The following is a 21,937-nucleotide window of genomic DNA, read 5'->3' as shown; positions in this document are numbered from 1 at the left end:
TCCAATATGTCAAAATATCAGCTACACCAGATAGCTCAGCACCATTTATAGTCTACTGGGTATTTCACTCAAGTTTAATTGTAATGCAACTCTTTTCTCATATTGCAGATTTAGTTGTTTTACATCTATTCTTCTTTGGGCCTCAAGACACCTAAACTAGCTGGACAAAGGGGTGTGTGTCTTTCATTGCAGCATTCAGGAGAGTGAGACTTGAGGATCCTAAGTTCAAGGCCAGTCTGGCAACCATAGTAAGTTTGGATAAAGCCAGTCTGAGCTACCTGGTGATACCCTACTCAATAATTTGTAAACTACCAATCAGTATCCTGTATTCCTTCTCCAGAAAAATAGCACTTTTAATTCTCACTTTCCCCCTTTGCCTCCTCCTTCTTTCTGATGTTATTTAAGGTTGGGATAGGAGCGCTACTTCTAGATGGCTGGAATTTATTGTCTCTTGAGTGATCATCCACATATTGTCTCAAATACATAGCTTATTCTTACAGTTGGTGTACTTCAACTTGACCTTTAGGTCAATAAGCTGAGGCTATGCTTTTTCTCCTGAGATGAAGTTAACGAGGGCATTTGTTCTCTTCTACCCATCAGACCATCTGGCTTTTGTTTTTGTTTTTGTTTCTGTGATGAGTTTAGCTGCATTGAGTGTCTTGCTAGATATGGCTGCCTAATCTTGGTTAGATCCCCAGTCTCCAGAACATAAGTCAAAAAGCAATCTTTTCCATCTATACATTACCCAATCTTGGATACTTTGTTATGAAGAATGAAATCAAACTCTGGTAGCAAGTATCAGCATCCAGAAGCTTCAGCGCCTTTTGGAATCAATAGGGAAAGCTTTCACACAAAATAGACAATCCAGTGTTGTATAAAATATGTTTCTCCTAAAGAAACCTGAAGAGTCCAAGTGACTGTTTCTCTTTATAATTAAATCTCCCTTTTAAGGTTTCCAGTTAATGGAGACTACTTTAAGATGATTGTGCAGCCATATGGTCATTAACCTTCAAAAACTACTCCTAAAAGACCAGGCATGTCTGCATTCCCAGTGCTCAGGAGGCATAGACAGGAGGAGCCTTGGAACTGAAGAGCAAATGTGCAGGGTAGGAAACCCTTCTCAGAAAATAAGGTAGAGGATGATTGAGGAAGACATCGAATGTCAACTTCTGGCCCCCACATGCTAATTCGTACATGGTCACATGTATACACACACACATATGCAAAGATATGAACAAGTAAACATATATTATATATACACATATACACATATAAACACACACACACCTATATGCTTAGCCTTAACCTTGACATATAACACACACACACTCACACACACACACACACACACACACACACACACACACACACACACACACACACACCTATATGCTTAGCCTTAACCTTGATATATAAAAACCGTGACTTTTACCAGATTTTTCTACTCTTTTATAAGGTATAGATTCTGGAAAAGTATTACCTGTGACTCAACAAAATTTACCATTATTGACCTTTTGAGTTGCTTGATTCATTTGCTAGGGTGTTATAACTGCCCTATAAAAAAGGAAGAAGCAGTAGCAGGAATAAGAACACCATTGCTCAGTGAATTTCCCTCTTACCCAGGCTACCATCTGGAATTTCTGAGCCTCTCAACCTTTTTCTAAAGCTATTAATATTATCACTGTGTTGACCTTTGATGCTGTTTGCCATTTTGAAATTTACAGATCAGCAAGCACCAGTAAATCTTGTCAGAATGAATGCAAATGTGAGACACAGTTATTACCAACTCCTCGTGGTAAAGAATAGCTCGCTACAGTGTTATTAGGGAGACACAATTTATCCTGATTGCCAGAAAGATGAGACACCCTGAATGCAAGCAGTAAACTCACTCAGAGAAATAAATTTCCCTGGCATTGCCCACATAGAAGTTGGCTCCGGCGGATGAGTGCTGTCAGGACAGCCATAGCGGGTGATGGATCCACATTTGCACAGCTCCCCTCCCCTGCTGGAGGATGAAAGTCAATTTACTCTCATTCATTCTGTTCATCACACTAGGCATATTCATGGGTTGAAGCTGAAAAGGAAGCTGGGTGAATCACGGTCCAGATGCTTGATCTCACCTCTGCACTGGATGTGCCTTTACGTTTCAACCCTACACATTTCTTCCATGGGCGCCCCAGAATTCAAATCCCGAAGGATCCCAGGCCCATTTCCACTCACGAGCAAGTGCTTCCATACATGCAGCAAAACTCCAGTTTGTGACTATTGTATCATCTCTGTGTCTTTTAAGTCATTTCCTTCTCTATGCAAAGCTCTTGCAACAGGATTTATCAAAGAATTTTAATGTAGTAATCCTTTTATAGGAAGAGTGTGGATGAACGAGCACACTCTAGCAAATACAACTAAAGAAGTGATCTTTTTCGTGTGCTGAAAATGTTTACAGGGACAGTGGGTGTTTATGTTGGAAAGATGTTGATTCTAAGTTGAGTGTGCAAAGGAGAGTGGATGCGTGTAGTGAATGAAAGCTGGTTAGTGCTTCCCAAATCCCAGCTAAGTACTCAGGCTTCCGAAGACCTGAGACAGCAGCAGCAGCAGACACAGCACAGTACTCTGGAATGTTCTTAGGAACAGCTGATCCAGAATTGGCTCACCCCAACAACCATTGGAAGGTCTTGCCATTCAGGTCTAGTCTACCATGTCCGAACAGATACCTTGAGCTCAGGGCAAAATGGAGGACTTTATCTGAGGAGCCCCATATCCCTTACCTGAAGAATGTCATGCAGTCTTCCCTTCTGTGAAATTACAGATTCAACATCCTTTCCTGTCCAGCAACTACCTGGAATGCCTCTCCATGCAAATGGTGCAATCTTATTATATTAAATCTCAGCCAATGTGTATTCGCCCTAGGAAAACCCCTTCTCACTCACCAAGGTTTATAAAGCCCCTGATGACCCAGCTGCTCGAGGATCTGATCTGCTTCACCCTTTCTGATCTGGTGTGCAGCAGTGCCTGAGCATCCCCCAGGAGGAAGCAGAATTCTGAACCACAAATGTTTACCCCATCAATGAGCTACCGGAGTATGTGAAGGGACTGGTTCTGCAGTACCAAAGCTATAGGATCTCCATGACCCAGAAAAACAACAGGATGTCTGAGAGGAGTCCCAGTGAGGATCCAGTATTGATGGTGTAGCAGAAACCAGAGGCCTCCAGATGGACCAATGACTTACTGCGATGAACATTCGGAAGTGAAGCTATTTGGGCAAAAGGGTTTACTGTGTGATACACTGAGACACATGGCCGCTTCCATGGTACGATGCTCTTTCTTTTTAAAATTTGGTTTTAGTTTTTTTAGTTTTGTTTTCTTTTTTAAGGAAGGTTAAAAGGACAGAGGGCAGATAAGGAGGGACGAGGAGATGAGTAGGATTGGGGTGCATGATGTGAAATTCACAAAGAATTAATAAAAAGTTTTAAAACTAAGAACAGAGAATAATTTCCACAGAAGTCTTCAAAACACAGAAGGAAGAAGCAGGTGTCAGATCTTAAGTACAGCATATCAAATAGTTCATTTTATAATTCTTTAAAATAATTCATTTTATGATCCTCAAAAGAAATGGAAAATGTAATCTCTTTATAGTCTGACTTGAATTTAAAAAATAATATAAAATAGTAAAGGTTCAAAAGTCTATACATAGCCTATTATAAAGCTAGACCCATTAAATAATCTAAATTATATTGGCATGATATTTATAAGCAGCACCTTAGAGAATGGGTTTTAAAATAAAGAACTGACATCTGATATAGAAATTTTAAACCAAGGGCTTAGTTTTTACATTCTTGCTATGTATCTCCCTACAGGAGACATTACTGCAGGTAGGGGGGTAAGGAGCACCCCATTGAAAGAGCTCGGTGGCAGGCTGACAGTTCACTAAAAGGTTCTTAACATGCAGTGAATTTTTTTTAATATGGTAGAGAGTTTTTACCAAACAAAAGAATTTGTAAAAGTGGAGGATAAAATAGTTTCTGATGAAGTTTCTGATGCATAAGAAAAGTATCTCACCAAAGCCTTCAGCTGTCAGAAAAAGTAAACAGTAATCACAGTACATGTCTAACAAGAATTGCTACTCTGCCAAAATGCGCTATCTCCTCTGGACTAATTCTTTCTCATTTAATTTAAAAGTCGTGTGTGTACATACATGCACATGTGGAATAAGGGGTAGATTTTCATATGGTTTAATTTATTGCTTTTTACCTTTTTTTTTTTTTTTTTTTTTTTTTTTTTTTTTGAGGCAGAGTCTCTCACTGAACCTGCAGTTTGCCACAGTAGCTAGACCAGCTCCTGCAAGCCTCAGGAATTCTCCAGTCACCTTGTCCACCACTGGAATTACAGGCTTATCTCAACATCGGCCTTTCAAGTGAGTGCTGGAGAGCCAATCTCAAGTCCTTGGACAGAAAGCACTTTATCCACTGAGTATCTCCCCAGGCCCAACTTTAAAAATATTTTTAAAGCACAACTTGTTGTTCTTGATTAGTGACGATTCTAAGATTTAAAAGCAAAATTGATAGAAACAAATGTGTGCTGCTTGTAAAAAAAAAATAGCATTTCAAATGTATTTCATAAGCAAGAGAGCAATTTGCCCAACACATCTTCGTGCTTTTTGAACCATAACAAGAAACAAAACTTCCAATCAGATTTCAGGGGCAGACAGACAAAAGAGAAAGCAAAATTTCATACTCCAAAAGTCAACAACAAAATTTACCCACACACTGAAGGCAAAGTTCTGTCCTATGTACATCTCGGAATACAAACAACAGCAGGAAATAATAACAGAAGAAAACAGCATCAAGGTCTCCAAACTGTGAGCTGCTCCTTCTACCCCAACAAGGGTTATATGGTCCGTGCCCTCCTTGCCTTTTCTGAAGTTCAACCTGACTCCTTAGCTATTTATTTCCTAGAGGAAAAAGGTCCCAAGAACTTATTAAAGGCAAATTCCTGAGTGCCAGGTGAGGGTTCTGAGACAAGCAGTGAATGTTTATTTAGTGTTTTAAGGCACATCAAAAACTAAGGAATAAAACAGGCATGAAGAAAATTTAAGTAAACATAAAGAAGAGTGAATATCTTTAATTGTTCTAATTTCTTCATTTTCAAAAGGAAAAGAAATCCTGCTGACTATACTCCTAATCGAATTTTTAATTGTTTTTTAATCCATTTATTCTGACTTTTATATATCCTTATAGTACATTTTGGTCACTCTGCTCTACCCACTCCTAACCCTGTGCCACCTTTCTCTCTCAACGAGCCCCCTTCCCTCTCTCATGTCTTTCTGTTTTGTCTTTGCCTCTATATTGTAGCCCTCCTGGTTTAACCAGGGCCACACGGGAGTACATGGGTGTGGAGCTATAAGAAAGTTTTAGCAGTTCTATACACAGTAGCTAAAAACTGGAAAACCCCAGAGTCCATCAGTAGACTAAGAGATAAATAGTTTGTTACTAAAATGAGGACCAAAAAAAAAAAAAAGGGAGACAAAAGTAGTGAAGAAAGAAATAAGAGGCCTATCAAAAATATGTGTGCAAAACAGCAAGTTCTTAAGGTTGGTGAGTAATCCAAACGGGTTTACACTGATAAAAGTCAAAACAGTGGGGCTGGGGCGGTGGCTTGCCACCAAAGTGCTTGCCACACCAACATAACAACCTGAATTTGGATCCCAAGAACCTACATAAAAGTCTGGTACACTGGTGAGCTTGTGATCTCAACAGTTATAGAGCTTATAGACCAACCAGTTTGACCAAATTGATTAAATACTATCTCAAAAATAAAAAAAAAAGGACAGTGGAGAACAATAAGGCAGACACCCAACATGTGCTACTAGCCTCCATGTGTACACACACGCCAGCTCCACAGAGGTAGACACACCCATTAGAAAATATACATATACCATACACATGCAACTTTAAACAATGGCCCACTAAAAGCAGCCGTGTAAAAAATGTTTTGATGTAGATGTAGTTTACATGTATGTATACACTTGTCGAAATGTACTGAATCTTAAGACTTAAGATTTATAAATCTCTATACAGGTAAATCTTAATAAAGTATAAAATATAAAATATTCTAGCTCATTAGTCAAAAGTCACTGCTGAAGCTGCATCGTATGATACAACTTAGAAGAATATGAGTTCCCAAAGGCAGAATCTTGCAATCTTTTGTGATTTTTGTGAATCGCAGCGCTTACTATTTGGTGGGTAGACATAATGCAGTACTAACCAAAACTTTAAACTAGAATTTTGTAGTTTGCCATATTTTATTGACACACTACAACACAGGTAACGTCATCCAAATTCCATCTCCAAGTTATGTGAGTTCACAGGCAGGATTCGGAATCTAGACTGTTGTTGGGCTGACAAATGATACGAAGAAAAAACCTTTCTGTGTATGACTGAATGCTTTTTGCTTTCTAATCAGTGAGTCTGAATTTTATAGAAATTAAAAGAAATATTCATTTTCTGAGTTTTGCTCTTCTCAAACATCATCCATTTCATCCACATTATTATATACTATGTCAGTGGTTCTCAACCTTCCTCATGAGGCAACCCTTTAATACAGTTCCTCACATTGTAGTGACCCCCCAATAAATATTTTCATTGCTATTTCATAATTGTAATTTTGCTCCTGTTATAAATCATAATGTAAATATCTGATATGTAGGATATCTGATATGTGACCCACAAATTGAGAATCACTGCAGTAGGTAAACTGAAATACCTATATGAATTTGGTATCTCGGGTAGAAATACTGAAAAAGCAGCAAATTAGCTTGATGGAAATAATTTGAGGAAATTGGGATAATTGATAGAAAATATAAAGTTTACTAATTAGGACAGTTGATAGAAGTTTTAAGTCAGAATCAAGAGGAAATTGTACCCCTTCCTGATAGAATGTCGAAAGCTGCTTGAGTTAGAGAAAAGACTACAGTGGGTGTTCATGCATTCATTATAAGCACAAGCACATAATTGTAGAAACAAGAAGAATAGGCTTAGGACAAGCTAATGAGCAAAGAAAGCGTACACTCTAGGTTGGGCCTGAGTTCCTTCATCTAGGATCCAAGGATGAGGTAATAGGTTGCTAGTGTGTACCAGGAAATGCTAAGGTTATAATAAAGAGCAAATGATTCTGATCTGAGTATAAGAACAGAAAGCAGATTAATAGCCAGCTTAGCTGAAACAGTCCAAAATAAGATTTAAGATAGCTTTTTAGTAAGTACAAATTGTTGTTGACCAAGCACAAAGAGAAGCTTGCTTCTATAGACTAGGCCTGCTTAGACTTTGCTAATCAATGACTAAAAGATGACTGCTTTGAGGCACAATGATCTTTTGGAAAGAATCATTTAGTTAGATATAAATTTCATATAAAAATACATAATCAATATCCTGTTGTAATTTCCTCTTGTGTATTGATTTTAACCTGTTTTTAAAGAATATGTGGTTTTGATGATTATATCTGGGAAATATGTAACTTACAGCTATGAGATAATTTTCTTCCTAATAGAACAAACTTTGTCTTAAGGGGTGTGAAAAGGGGTTAAGAGAAGAAATACATCTCTGGAGCTTGGCTTTTGTTTCGACCATTCTCGTGTGTGAGTGTTTGATCCCCCTTTCTCTTCTCTAATCACTGGCCACCATAGGCAGCAGTCCCCATAGGTATCTGTATAGATCCCGTCACCTGCTGACCCCTACCAGCTGCCTGCCTGGGTTTACCCTGTGGTGTCAAGGTGCTCTTTGGCAGTATTGGTAGAAATTTTCTGAAAGAATGAATAATAATATATCTAAAACTTAAGCCAGGTATGACAGCATGCCATGTGCTTTTGCTTCCAATATTCAGAAGGCTGAGGCACTTGGGTTTCTCAGTTTAAGAATAGCCAGGACAGCCAGAGAGTCCCAGGACAGCCAGGGTTACACAGAGAAACCCTGTCTCAAAAACATACATGTGTACATGTGTGTGTACATATGATTTTACACACACACACACACACACACACACACATATATATATATATATTTGTCCATAACTGTAAGCAGTTACAAGAGCATAGGGAATTTATTTTGGGAATTTGCTACTCTACCCACAAAATATTGCAGATAATTATTACAGTTCCAGGATTCAGAAGGTAGATGCAGAAGTATCCAAAGTTCAAGGTCATCCTCTGTTATAAAAGAATTTACTACAATATGGGTACATGAGACCCTTTCTGAAAATAAAATAGAAGGAAGGAAAAAGAAAGGATGAATAAAAGGAAGGAAGGAAGGAAGGAAGGAAGGAAGGAAGGAAGGAAGGAAGGAAGGAAGGAAGGAAAGCACCATCTATTCTAAGAAAACTCAGAGCTTCCCTCCTCACACGCTAGTTCCTCATTTTGCTATGTTCACAGATTTTTTAAAAAATGGACGAACACCCTGTGGCATCTCTCCTCAAACTGAATAAGCATTTACATGCACAAGATTCTTGCAAATCATTTCTGGACATCCACGAGCTGATGATTAATAAATTTTCTAAAAATGAATCATTTTAGCAATTCATAACGATGCAGTTAATGACCATTTAATTGTAAATGCTAGAGAGAGAAATGGTTGGTAGCTGCGGGCAGGAACCTCCTCTTCCCCGTGGGAGCTGGGGACCCTTGGATGCAGGTCATACTCTGGAAAGCTGTAAGCACACACAGCGCTGAAGGCTTTCCATGATTTTAACCCAGTTCTTAAAAAGCTGTATATTTTAAATCACGACCTGTGATGTATATGAAAAGGATGACCCAGTAGTATATTAAACAAATTACTGTTTCTACCAACAAGGCTTAGTGACTACAGATGTGTTTTAGACCTGGGACTGCAAATAACTGTGAAGTCCCCATTCCCATATCAGTGCAGTGACACCAGCTGATTGGGAAAACTGAAGTTAGATCAACTCTTACTTCAAAAAGGCATTTTAATTTAAGTATAGAATATTCTCTTAAGGAAGGAAAAAGAGAGGAAGGGAGAGGATAGACTACTTAGGAAAAAAAACAAAAGACAAAAAACAAAATTTCCTGTAACACTACTCCCTGTAATTGCTCTACTGCTCCTTTAAAACAGCCTTAGTCCGTTCGATGTGTTACTTGCATTTGCTTTGAGACAGATTTCTTAACAGCAAATTGCTTCCAATTTCATTTGTAACCTGTGGTGACACAAAGTGAACGGAGTTCTATAAATTACCATGGAAATTGGTGAAGCCAACAATTTGGCGGAACAAAGCCCCAAGGATATGACAAGCGCAAGGAGAATATGGGGTTTGCAATTGCAGGTTCAAACTGGAGAAGAAAACATTTGAACTGAAAAATCCCTTAATACTAAAAGTGGGCACTGTGTATGGCTCCTAAACCCAACAGTTCCATAGGAAAATTAAAACTGGTCACTCCGTTAGCACCACTGACTACTCGGACTTCTAAAATATCCTCAAGTTGCAGGCTGTTCTTCACTAGAAGTGCACTTCAGGATCATCCACTGGTAACTGCTTATGGCTACTAAACATGTTTGAGTCATTTTACAGCCTTTCTTTGAGCAGCATCATGACCAGATGGCTTAATGAAGTCACTTTGTGTGGGACCATGACTAAGTGCTGCTGTGGGTACAGACATTTTGTCACAAAATCAGAGTTAACTTTCTAAAGTCTCTGCCACAGAGGAAGTCTGACATGCTCTATTTGCAAGCCGTCTGCATGAAACCAAAAACACAGGAGTTTGGGAGCTGGTGGCTTGGATAAAATGAGGGTGCAATTAAGAAGAAAAAGGTTAGGAAAAGAACATGCTGAGAATTGAAAACAAAATCTGAAATGATGTCCCAGCCTGCTCATAAGGTTCTTCTCCAAGTACAGAAAGCAATCTCCGACGCTCTACTTGGCCCAGAGTCTTCTATCTTCTCTCTGCTGTGGCCCGCCCTTGTGGTATTTTTTTTTACAACTCACTGAAACAGTAAGAAGTTTGTGCATTAAAATCTTTGCTCTATTGCTCTGAAGATGCTAATTCTCTCAAACTCATTTGTTCACTTGCACATTGCAGAGAGTCACGACTCTTATATTTCCCATTACTAGTTAGGTTTCTTTGTTACTGGGTCATTCCCAGCACCATATTGTTTCCACCATGCGTATTACCAATCTCATCAGGGAAGGTCTGGACCCATACGTTAATCTAAAATGATTCTTGGGAGTACAAACGTAATTAAAAAGGAGGGAAACTTTTTAGCTCATTGCTGCATTTACAAACAGTAGATGAAACATGGGAGCTTTTAGACCGTGTTTCATAAAGATCACTGAATTGGAACCGAAGGAGACCATGGGGAATTTTCTAGTCAAGAGTGAAACATTATAATTTTGTGCATAAAGAAGCTGTGGCCCGATGAGGAATATGATTTAGCACAAGAAAGTTAGTGAGAGTGCTAGTCCATATAAACTGTCAGGTCCATAAACCCAAAGCCCCAGTGATACTAAATATCTGTGTTAGAGACAAAGTCTTCCTGGCTGATAAGAAAGAAGTCCATTCTCCCATTTCTACTGTGACTGTTCTTACGATTTACTCTTGGCTTTGGATGGTGTCAAACTCTCATTCTTTAAAAGTAATCTGATTAAATACTTTACTATACATTAACCCTCCTACAAGTACATTTTCATTTATTTTGATAAAACCAGCCCCAACCTGTCTCTATGCCTCATTAGAAACCAGTAGCAACATAAAGTCACATCCGATCTGAGTCTTGAGATCAACTACATTTTCACAGTGAAGAAGCAGGGAAGGAGACCCAAGGGGGAAAGCAAATCTCAGATGGGGAAAAATGATTCTGACTTCTGAAACAGTCTGGCACTATAATTAAACTTTTCAGAATGAGAAGAGACTTGGCCTCTGGCCAGTCCAGCATTTCCCAAAGGTTCTTTGTACTCTAGAGGCTCAGTACAGGTAAGATAGCTAAGAAACAGTACATTAAGACAAATTTAAATTAATTTTTCTTTAAAATCATCATAGCCTTTGGCCAACAAGCCTTGTGAGACTCAAAAATTCCAGACAGTTGACTAACTTTATTTGGACAAGAAACCCACTTATAGAAGATACAAAGTTAACATCTTGAGGAATACTATTAACAAAAAGGTTATTCTGTAAGAGTTCTGCAAGTTGTAATCCTGATAATGGTAGAATTAAAGCAAACAAGTCTTGTCAATCAGTTATCAACAGTAGGAGCTTGTCTATCTGTCATAACTCCCGTGGTTGTAGAAAACTCATTCCACCCACCTCAATGACATACAAAATCTGAGAGAGGAAAAGCAAGCAAGAAGCCTCCTTCAGGGTGTGCTGATCTCAGGGCTCAAGTAGGGCACTGTAGTGGTTAGTTTCAGTCATCAACTCTCACAATACAGAGTCACCTGACAAGACAATTTCAACAAGAAATTGTCTATATTAGGTTGGTCTGTGTATCTGTCTCGATTTTTAACTCTTATGAGAAGACCCAATCTAAAAGTGGGTGTTACCGTTCACTGAATTAGAATTCTGTTTTGTTTTTAAGATTTATTTATTTACTTTACTGATGTGTATGTATACTGGTATTTATGAGGGCCAGAAGGTGGTATGAGATCCCCCAAAGCTAGAGTTGTGAGCCAACTTATATAGGTGCTAGGTGTTAAGACCTAGATAAAATATTAAGGCCCAGACGCAATGTTAAGGCCTACTTAAAATGGTAAGGCCTAGATAACTGTGGGACTAGCCTGTTACTACAAGGAAACTTGCACAAATGTTTGTGATGTTACTATGAAACTTTCTAATGTCAAGTTGATTACATACTCTTTCATGTTTTATATCCTTGAATCCAATCACGACAGAAGTCTGTACAACTGCTTTGAGTAATTATCCACAATAAGCTTGAACCTGAACCAACCATCCAGTAGCACATCCTGTGCCTATATTTAAGCTTTTATGGTATTTTATGGTGTTTGCTTTTATAAGTTGCCCCAAGAATGAATCCTAAGATAAGAGATATAAGAAACTATTTAAAATAAGATTTTCATTTTGAGTAGTGGTCAAGTATAGTTTAAATTCCCAAGACATCCTTGGGAACTGACACCTAATTGGCAAGAAAGAGACATATTCATGGATATCTGACACCCTGGTTGGCAAGTTAAGACCTGAATATTAGACAAGGCAAATCCACTGCCACAGTTGAATACCCTAACCAATGGGAGGAAGATAAAGTACACCAAAGCCATGTTCCTAAGGAAACCTCCAATCCCTAAATCTTGATAAGTGGAATAACTTGGCACAGATGTTTGCAGACATCAGGCTTACAAAACCCTATAAGGCCTTAACTCAGGGTCATAGTTTAGTTCCCAAATCCGGACCATGGCCCCTGATCAATCAGTCTGGGGCATATGCCCAATAAACTATACATGTCTGAGTTATATCGGTGTTCATGTTGTTTCTGATGTGATTCCTGGACCACAACGCTGGAGACAGAGCTCTGGGCCTTTGTAAGTGCAGCAACTGCTTCTAACCACTGAGCAAGCTCTTCAGTCCCGCTTCTGGACTTTGAGAAAGGAAGTGGGCTGAGCACAAACATGTGTACAGTAATCCACTGCTTCTGCTCCTGACTGGGGATGTAGTTGCTTTGTGTTCCCCTCACTGATGAACTGGGGTCTGGAATTGCAGCCTAAGTTGATCACTTTCTCCCACTGACTGCTTTTTGTTGTGGTGTTTAGTCACAGCAAAGGACACAAAACTAGGATAGGCATGATGATTCATATCTCATTTTTTAATTGTTAGAAAACATGACCACTTACTTTGCTATGTGCACAATGACAGAATATTAAAAACACTTAAACCTCAAAGTCATACAAAGAGACTTTCATAACATACTGAAGGAAATTTTCAAAAATATGTTTAAAATATTGTGGCTAAACTTACACTGGACAAAAAGAGGAGCATTTTGAACAATACACATAGTAGCAGAATGCATTGACACTCCAGATATATGTCACCTAGTGAGTCTACGATAATACACACACAAAAGAGAAGGTGGAAATCACTGTTGAGTGCTAGGTGAAAATCCTATTATGATTTTCTTGTTCAGGGTATACCGGAGATAAGAAAAGAGCTGATGAAGGGAAGTTTCTCTCGACACAAGTTCTCTAATTCATAACAGAAAGGGGAGAAGAATAATTACAATGTCACACTAATGGAGTGATGGCTCTAGACAATGACCAATCCCCTAAATAACAAAAGATACCCAGGTTCCTCTGGGTGTGGGGAGGCTCTATGAAATATCTCTGCCCGAAAATTGAACCTGAATTTGATCAATTCCTTTAATCCAAATGCCTTTTAGGATAAATACAGGTCTCAGAGGAGAATGTTAAATGATGCCACTATGTTAAAATCAGCAAAATTCGCAAAATGAAAAATCCTGCAGCTGATCCTAGTTTCTTCAACAAATAAATTACAAGGGGAGCAGGAGACAAGCAGGGAACACAGCGATGAATTTCAAACTCCTGTCTTCTACTCGTAGCCAGATGGTATTACTTTAGGAGTTTAATACATTGACAGTTTTTAAGTAGCTGCTTTATAGGGATGCATGCAGCACTCTTCTCTGAAACTACATGAACACAGTGTTAGGTGAAAGCTCTTGACAATGAAATGAGATTCACTTAGATATTAAAGTTGTTGATGCTGAAATGTCTTCATAGAGGATCTGGTATAGTATGCCACCTAGCTTCACATGTTTACAATCACACTTAAATAAAGGCTTCTTAGGGTCTTCTGCTAAATCACAATTTGATTGTAATAGCACATCTGATTAAATAAAGAACGATGACCAGCTGGTGATCCAGCCCCAAGGATGAGCACAAGAAGAAAACAGGCCACTTGACTGGCATGAGATGGCCTGAGTGCCCAGAGTGATGCCCTTCCCTGCCTCAGCCCTTACCATCTGCAGTAGTAGGAAGGGCTGCCCCCTCCCCAAGGCAGGAGAGCTGGAGAGCTAACCAACTGGCTGTAGTACTCAGGCCAACTGGCCCTGCACTTTACCTGGGCAATACAGTGGAGCTGGCTCAATGGTGAGCCCACTCCCATTGGGAGTGCAGGAGAGCCCCTGGTGGTTGCAGCACTTACAGAGCCCTGTGTCTTGACTGAACAGCACAGTGGAGCTGGCTCTGAAGGCCTGAGAGCCTAAGAGCTGACCCTGCCTCCTGTTGATGGTAGAATTGGGTGTCCTGGCCACAGCACCACTGAAAAGCTTGCCCTGATGTTGAGGATGATGGAGGGCTGGCACAGCTCAGTTACAACCCAGACACAGATTCAGGGCTCTGAGTTGGTCCGTCCCTAAATTTATATCATCTGGGTACTGTTGAGACCAGTGAAAGGGCCAGTCCTCCTGATACAAGGCTGCAGAATCTCCATGACACAGGGTAACATGAGGATAACTGAGAAGAGTCCCACTTAGGAACCAATATTGATGGTGTCACAGAAGCCAGAGATCTCAAACCAGACCAATGACTCATTGAAATGAACATTTGCAAGTGAAAATGTGTGGACAGAGGGATATACTGTGGGATATGCTGTGACAAACTGCAGCTTGCATGATGATGGCATATTTTCTATGCTTTGGGGTTTGTTTGGTTTGTTTTGATTTGTGTGTGTGTGTGTGTGTGTGTGTGTGTGTGTGTGTGTGTGTTATTTAATTTAAGTGAGAAGCAGCAAGGACAGAGGATGAATATGAGGAGATGGGAAGATGAGCAGAACTGAGGTGCATGGTGTAAAACATACAAAGAATGAATGAAGTTTAAAAAAAATACAATCTAAAAAAAAAAAGTTTGCTATTATCAACCTTGGGGCATCTGAATTGTCTTTCAGTGTAACTTAATAAAAGAAAAAAGTATTTATAAAATATCAAAAAAGTAAAAATGGAAAGGATAACCAGGACTACCGAGATTGCTCAGTGGTTAAGAGCATGTGTCGCTCTTACAGAAGATCTAGGTGCTGTTCCCAGTACCTACATAATGGCTCACAACACATCTATAGAGACACTGGTTCCAGGGGATCTAACACCCTGTTCTGACCTTGGCTGCACATGGTGCACAGATATCCATGCAGGCAAACAGTTATCCAATATTAAAGAAATAAACCTAAAATAAACTTAAATGATAACAAATGTTTGTTTATAAAATGATCATTGATTGCCTTTTAATTTGATTATCATATCATTTACTGCAAACATTCTTTCTCTACCTAATTTTCAGTGCATCCGTCTTCCTGTATATAGCAATGGTAGCTGTCATTCACTGAGAGTCACCTACTCAGATATGAGTTCAAAAGCATTAAGAAGTAACACTGACTGATGGTGGTTTATTTAGCAGTTTCTATTTTGTGTATCATATGTGTCTTTAGAACTTAATAGTAAACTTCGAATCATACATCACTTTCCTTAGAAGATTGAATGCTATTCTGCAACGTTTACTGTTTCAGTGTGAAAATCGATGTCTCAATATTATGAACTTACCCTGTATTTAGCCACCAGCCATTTAGGAGTCTATCTTTTCCCTATCTTATTATATCATAAACAATTCAATTAATTACTTGGAATCCTGCCTGGCTTTGTTAAATCCTTACTGGGCAGATGGAAGAGACTAGATGGTGAGCCTCCTTCTCTGCTCCCCTTAGCTGGGATTCTGGAGCATTAAAGTGAGGGCTGGCACCAGTCCAGATCCCCATGCTTGTGTGAAGACATTTCACTGACTGAGCAATGGCTCTAGTCCACAGATTATTACATTCTTTTGAGTATTTAAACATATATTCCATGTTTCTATTTACTTGGCTAAGAATACAGTATTGGTCATAGTTTAAATTTCACACATCTTTTTCACCACAACTGACAATTTAAACTTAATTCCATGAAAAATATTTAAAGAACATGCATGCTGAAAGAAATTTAAGGATACAGTTACTTCTGGTATGCATTTTGGGGTCCAGCTGTGGTTCCGAGTCCTCTGCTTCCTCCCTCTCAATGCCTCCAGACCACTCTGCACACCGGGCTGGAAGGATGAAGCTGAGGCCAAAATGTGTGGAGTTCTGCAGGATCTAGCTGGGAGTGAATGTTGGAGGCAAGAGCGGGGCGACGGGAAAGGTCTTTTCCAAAGTCCTTAATGTTACATCCCTTTCAGGCCTTCTCTGACCATCTTATGAAACAGCTCTCTGAGACCATCTTAGCTTTTACATATTTCTTTATTCGGGGTGGGCTCGTAGGCGTACACTTATTTAGAGTGAACTAAGGGTTAAATAGTTTGGGGTAAATGGGTGAGAACACATGGTATGCAAAGGTCATGGCTGAGGGCTAAGGTACTGAGAGGTCTCATTAGCATGGGGAGGAATTCCAGGAATCTCGTGTGCAGGACTGCTGACATTCCTCAGGTGGGGTCCAGGATCCCCTAGAGAAGAGTAAGTCCCACAAAGGAGTCCACCATTTTGCACCAAGCTTAGGGCTGTCTGGTAATGTCAGACTTCTACCTTAGCAACTTAGTTTCCTAACAGAGTATGACAGTGGTTATTAGAGAAACGTGAACAAGTGAGAGTAAGCATGTTTCCATAATCCTTTACTTCTGACACTGAAATTTAACTTTTATAATATTTTTTGCAGAAATAAAATACTGCTTTACTTTCTCCTTTTGAAAATTTCATTTTACTTAAAATATGTTACTTATTTTTGGTAATTTCATACATGGATGTAACATATTTAGATCATATCTACCTCCTACATCATCCACAACTCATCGAAGGAGCCTACCCTGCAAAACCAGCCCCGCTAGTCAGGTTCTTACTGTACAGCGTAGCCTGGCCTACAATGCTCTACACATATCAGACTGACCTTGAAAGCACAGCAAACTTCCTGCCTCTGCATCCCAAGAAAGAGCTTGGATTACAAATATGTCACCAAAGTTGTCCAGGTCTTTAAAGTGTTTAGTCGCTTTTAAATGTAAGGTTAGAGGGGTGGGAGAGATGCTTCCACAGTTAAGATTGTGTACTGCTCTTTCAATGGAGTCAAGCTTGGTTTCAAGCACACATTTGCCTGTAACTCCAGCTGCAGGGATCTAATGACATTTTCTGGCCTTTATAGACAACTATATCTGTGTACATACACATACCCCTAATAAATATAAAAGGACTCCTTAAGTGTAAAATTGGCAATGTGGCTCAGTAGTACAGCACATACCAGGGTGTGTGCAAAGCCTTAAGGATCCACACATGACCCAGCAGAAAAAAATTGTCAAAAATGTAAAACCTAGATAAGAACCACATGAAAATAGACGGTGCATTGTATTTAGACTTGTATTGGTTGCTTCTCTGTTGCAGGGAATGCGGGGAGGGGTTTAAGTGTACGTACTAAAAACAATTTAATGAAGAAAGGACTTATTTTTGACTAATGTCCCAGAGGGATCCAGTCCATTATGGCAAAACAACCAGGAAAAACAGGGCCATAAGAGCAGGAAGCAGAGAGATCACATTTCATCCAAACACAGATAGCAGATGGGGAGAGACAGAGACAAGAGGAAAAAACAGAAAGAAAAGACAGACAGACAGACAGACAGACAGAGACAATTACCACAAAGTAGGGTGAGGCTATGCAAACTCTAAGTCTGTTCCAAGTGACATACACCCTCCAGGAGGGTGCACAAAAAAATGTTCTACCTTCTGAAGGCACCATAATCAAGTGTTCAAATATTTAAGCCTACAGGGGACATTTCTCATTCAGACCGCACAGGCTTTTAATTTGGCAATACCTGCTTATCCCAAATTGATTTCTTGCTAATTGCACTTTGTTTCTTGGAGTTCTACAGATGCAGCCTTTATTATTTACATGTTTGCTACTTAGGGAAAAGCATGCTACATGACTGTACAATCAGAAACAAATTAATGTGAAGGACTTCTGATATAGTTCTGCTTGAACATTTTCCTAATACATTGCAAGTATTTAGAATGAAATGAAACCCGACCTATTAGAAGATGTCTAGCTGGGTGTTGGTGGCTCATGCCTTTAATCCCAGTACTTAGTAGGTAGAAGCAAGCAAGTTTATGTGAGTTTGAGGCCAACCTGATCTCCAATGTAGAGTTTGAGGCCAATCTGATCTCCAATGTGAGTTCCAGGACAATCAGGGCTGTTACATAGAAAAACCAGGTCTCAAAACAAACAAATAAACAAACTCTAGACAGAAAGCAGTTATAAAGTGACTACAAGGAACAAAATTTTAAATGACTTTATTCTATTACCATGTAGTCAATAGACAAGGGAGAACATATTTATCAATAACTTAAGCTCCCTGAGTGTAAAGGTGGACTTGGTTAGAAAGAGACAAAGGGGCGAATTTGTCAGCTTGCTGTGTGGATGCCAGTGAGGACATTTGTACTGAACCCTGAGATGGGCAATACAGCAAAAGAAATTCCCATCCTTTCTTTTAGTAGCTGCAAGAGTACAGAGAAAATTAAAATGCCATGAACTGCAGTTCCCCTGTTAAAGGGAACAAGAGGATATAAGATGGGAAGATGGCGGTAGAGGTAACAGGTGCACAAAAAATGTAATTTAATGCCTTCTCTGACAATCTGCTTGCTAATAATTTGAAGACGTAGTAAAATTATATCTTCCAAATACCTGAATCCTTCAGGATCTAAGTCAATACTGGAGTTGTATATAAACCTTAGATGAATATAAATGCTAAGAGTCAAGATTATGCAAACAATATTTTATGAATCAATGCCTAAAGTATAAAACAATTATCACCTATCACCTGCCTTCAGGTGATTGGCACTGTCTCAGAAGACAGAGCCACAGTGCAAAATTCCTATCTCTATGATACGGACTGAGGGGCTGAGTAGACATCTTAGGGTATCAACAAGAAGGAGGCAAAGCAAAAATCTGAACCTGGTTTTAGTTCCAAAGTCCAAGTTCATTTTTGTGTTTCAAGCAGCAATAGTTAGCTTGCTGTTCCATCACTGACCATCCAGGCTCCTAAGCATATAGAATGGCGAGGCATTCTGAACAGGCAGCAGCTGCAGCCAGGCATGCACACTCTGGAGACATGCTATGCCCAAAGTCTACCTGCCTGCAGTTGCCATGTGTGGTACTTGTCAGATAGTAAAGGAGCGGGATGAGGAAAACACAGCTCATCATCAGCTGGTTAAAGAGTGGGGGCTGCTGTCTGCGATGTCCTTCACTTGCCCATCCTTCTCCCTGGAGCTAAGAGGAACAGTAGAGGGTAGGGAGTGAAAGTCTACGATTGAAACCATGCCTTTTCTTTTTAATTAGAGATTCCATTTTAAACTTTTCCTTTCCTTAGCAAAGAGTGCAGACTCTAATCCGCAAGAGAGCTTGGAGGCTTGACATCCAGACATGACAAAGTAAGTTCCATGGAAGGGTTACAAACACTACTCCAAGCACTTCTCAAGCTCTTCATTTAATTAACAGGGATGATTTTTTTTCCTGTAAAACAACAGAAACACTGTCATTTCTTGTGCTTGTTCCTCTACACAACAGGATATTCCAGGAATTCAACTCAGGACTAGGAAAGTAGGTTGATGTTAATCACCTCCAAGGTTTATGTAGGATAAATGAGGTTACAGGAACATCTCCTAAAGGGTCAACCATGTGAGAAGAACCATGTGTGAAACACTCAGATTTGAAAAGTCTGAACATTCCCATGATAGAGACTCCAAACCCCAGTGACACATTTTCCTAATGGAAGTTAACCTCTCATGGCAATGGGTTGTAGGAAATAACCAACTGTACTTTAGTACACATTTAGTATTTCCTTTCCGCATCACATTTCTTTTGTCTTTCTTTGGCCTCAGTCCAGCTTCTATATGTTGTTATGTATTCTCTTCCAACTTGGTGATAATACTCCATCCCAGTGGCCAGTGGGATGGCTCCGTTGCCCAAGGCGCCTGCTCTGTTGGCCTGACAGCCTGCGTCTGACTTCTGAATCCATGTTCTTATTTTTTTAATCTTGTTTTTGTATGTTTATTCTTGAGATTACAATTATGTCATTTCTCCCTCCCCATTCCGTTTCTCTGAACCCTCCCATATGCCCATCGTTGGTTTTTTTGTTTGTTTGTTTGTTTTTTCATATTCAATCATGAGAACATGCTCAGTAATTTCAGAAGTTGCACCCATAAATCTCACCAAACTGACTACCTAAACATGAGCTGAAAGACAACAAAAGGCATGTCTAAGTAGACAAGGAAAAGCCCACTACATCTGAACTCTCGCGTGTGTGTGTGCGTGTGTGTGTGCGTGTGTGTGTGTGTGTGGTTTTGGTTTAGTTTTGCGTTTTGTTTTGTTTTTTTAATCTGAGACTCACATAGTAGTCTTTGCACTTCAATAACAAATTGGGAAGTAGAAATGGGGGTTGGGGAGCAGTGCCAGTGTACTCGCCTAGCCTGGAGTACATAAAAATCCAGAGAAGCCCCTGGCCTCGAAAACAGTGAGGAGAGAATCAACTCCCCTACAAATGTCTTCTGACTTCCGCATGACAGCCATGATGTGTTCGTGCCTGAAATTGCATATGCATATGCACACACATCAGTTTTTTAAAAAGAATAATCTATTCCTAGTTTCTATTCATCATGAACATGTAGCTGGGCATAAGAGTTCTGAACGTGCTCATGTGTATGTGTGTAGAGGCCAGTTGTCAAGCTCAGGGGTTGCTTCCCAAGCATTATTCAACTTGCTTCATATAACAATTTCTCTCACTGGCCTGGAATGAACCAAGGGGGTCAGTCTGACTGTCCAGTGAGCCCAAGGAATCTATCTGTCTTTGCCTCTTAGCACTGGGATTACTGCCAGGCACCCCTTTGCCAGGCTTTTATACAGTGGGTTCTGAGCATCAAACTTAGACTCTCATGAATTCCTAGCAAGCATTTCCTCAACTGACATAGTTCCCTTGCCCTGGATTCTTATTTTCATTGAATTCTACTAAAACCTCTGTGTGTTGTTGTTTTTCTTACAAAAAAAATATTGTAACTAAAGACAAAACCTATATAAGAAAAATATATATGCATAATTCAAAACAACACAACAAAAATATACTTTCCAAACAGGTACTATCTGTCACTATCCCAAAGTAAATTTTGTTCTCAAGGTCTCTCAGGCACTATAAAGGCAGAACAAAGTGTGACACACCATGATTAGACACATTTGGACTGAGAACAATTTAACAACTAGGAAACCAAGAGTTTGGAAGCCCTGGAATTACTGTGCATAACTCCATCAGCTAGCTGGGCCATAGCAAAGTATACTGAATACAAGGTTTATTTACTCTGACTTCCTCTACAGTCAAATTAACTGCCCCATCCAAAAGTTACTCCTCTAAGCAGATGGAGAAACATTACACAAGCCGTGTGCAGTTCTCTAGCTGTAAGTCTTTGACTTCTCTGAAATGCCAGAATTGAGCTATTGGCAAAATGGCATTTTTATTGAATTGTAGGTCTTGTCAAACTCGAAAAGGAATAGGCTGCAGTGTTTCTAGATCTAATTCATTTTATCAGCTTTCATATCAAATATCTCATTTATCTTATTTGGATTTTAAGTTCTGAAAGCCTGGAAATGTCTGTGCCTTTAACTGGAAAGATACATTCCGTTTTGTCTAAACACCAAGCCAAATAACTTGACCTTCACATGTGTTAGAGGTAAAAAAAAAAAAAAAAAAACCTCTTTGAAACACTGTTTCTGAGTTCTTATTATGACTTATCCCCTCCTTTCTCTGCCACGACCATGTCTGAAAACACAAAAAGACCCCTCCTTGAATTGTACATGAGATTTAAGGAAGTTAGAAACATGACCAAGGGTTCAAATTTGTACCACCAATGGGTTCTCCTGTACCTCACATTTATTTGATAAGGATT

The sequence above is a fragment of the Rattus rattus genome, chromosome 7 (genome assembly GCF_011064425.1).
Source record: "Rattus rattus isolate New Zealand chromosome 7, Rrattus_CSIRO_v1, whole genome shotgun sequence".
Lineage (NCBI taxonomy): Eukaryota > Metazoa > Chordata > Mammalia > Rodentia > Muridae > Rattus > Rattus rattus.
Note: the sequence above shows the minus strand (reverse complement) of the source record.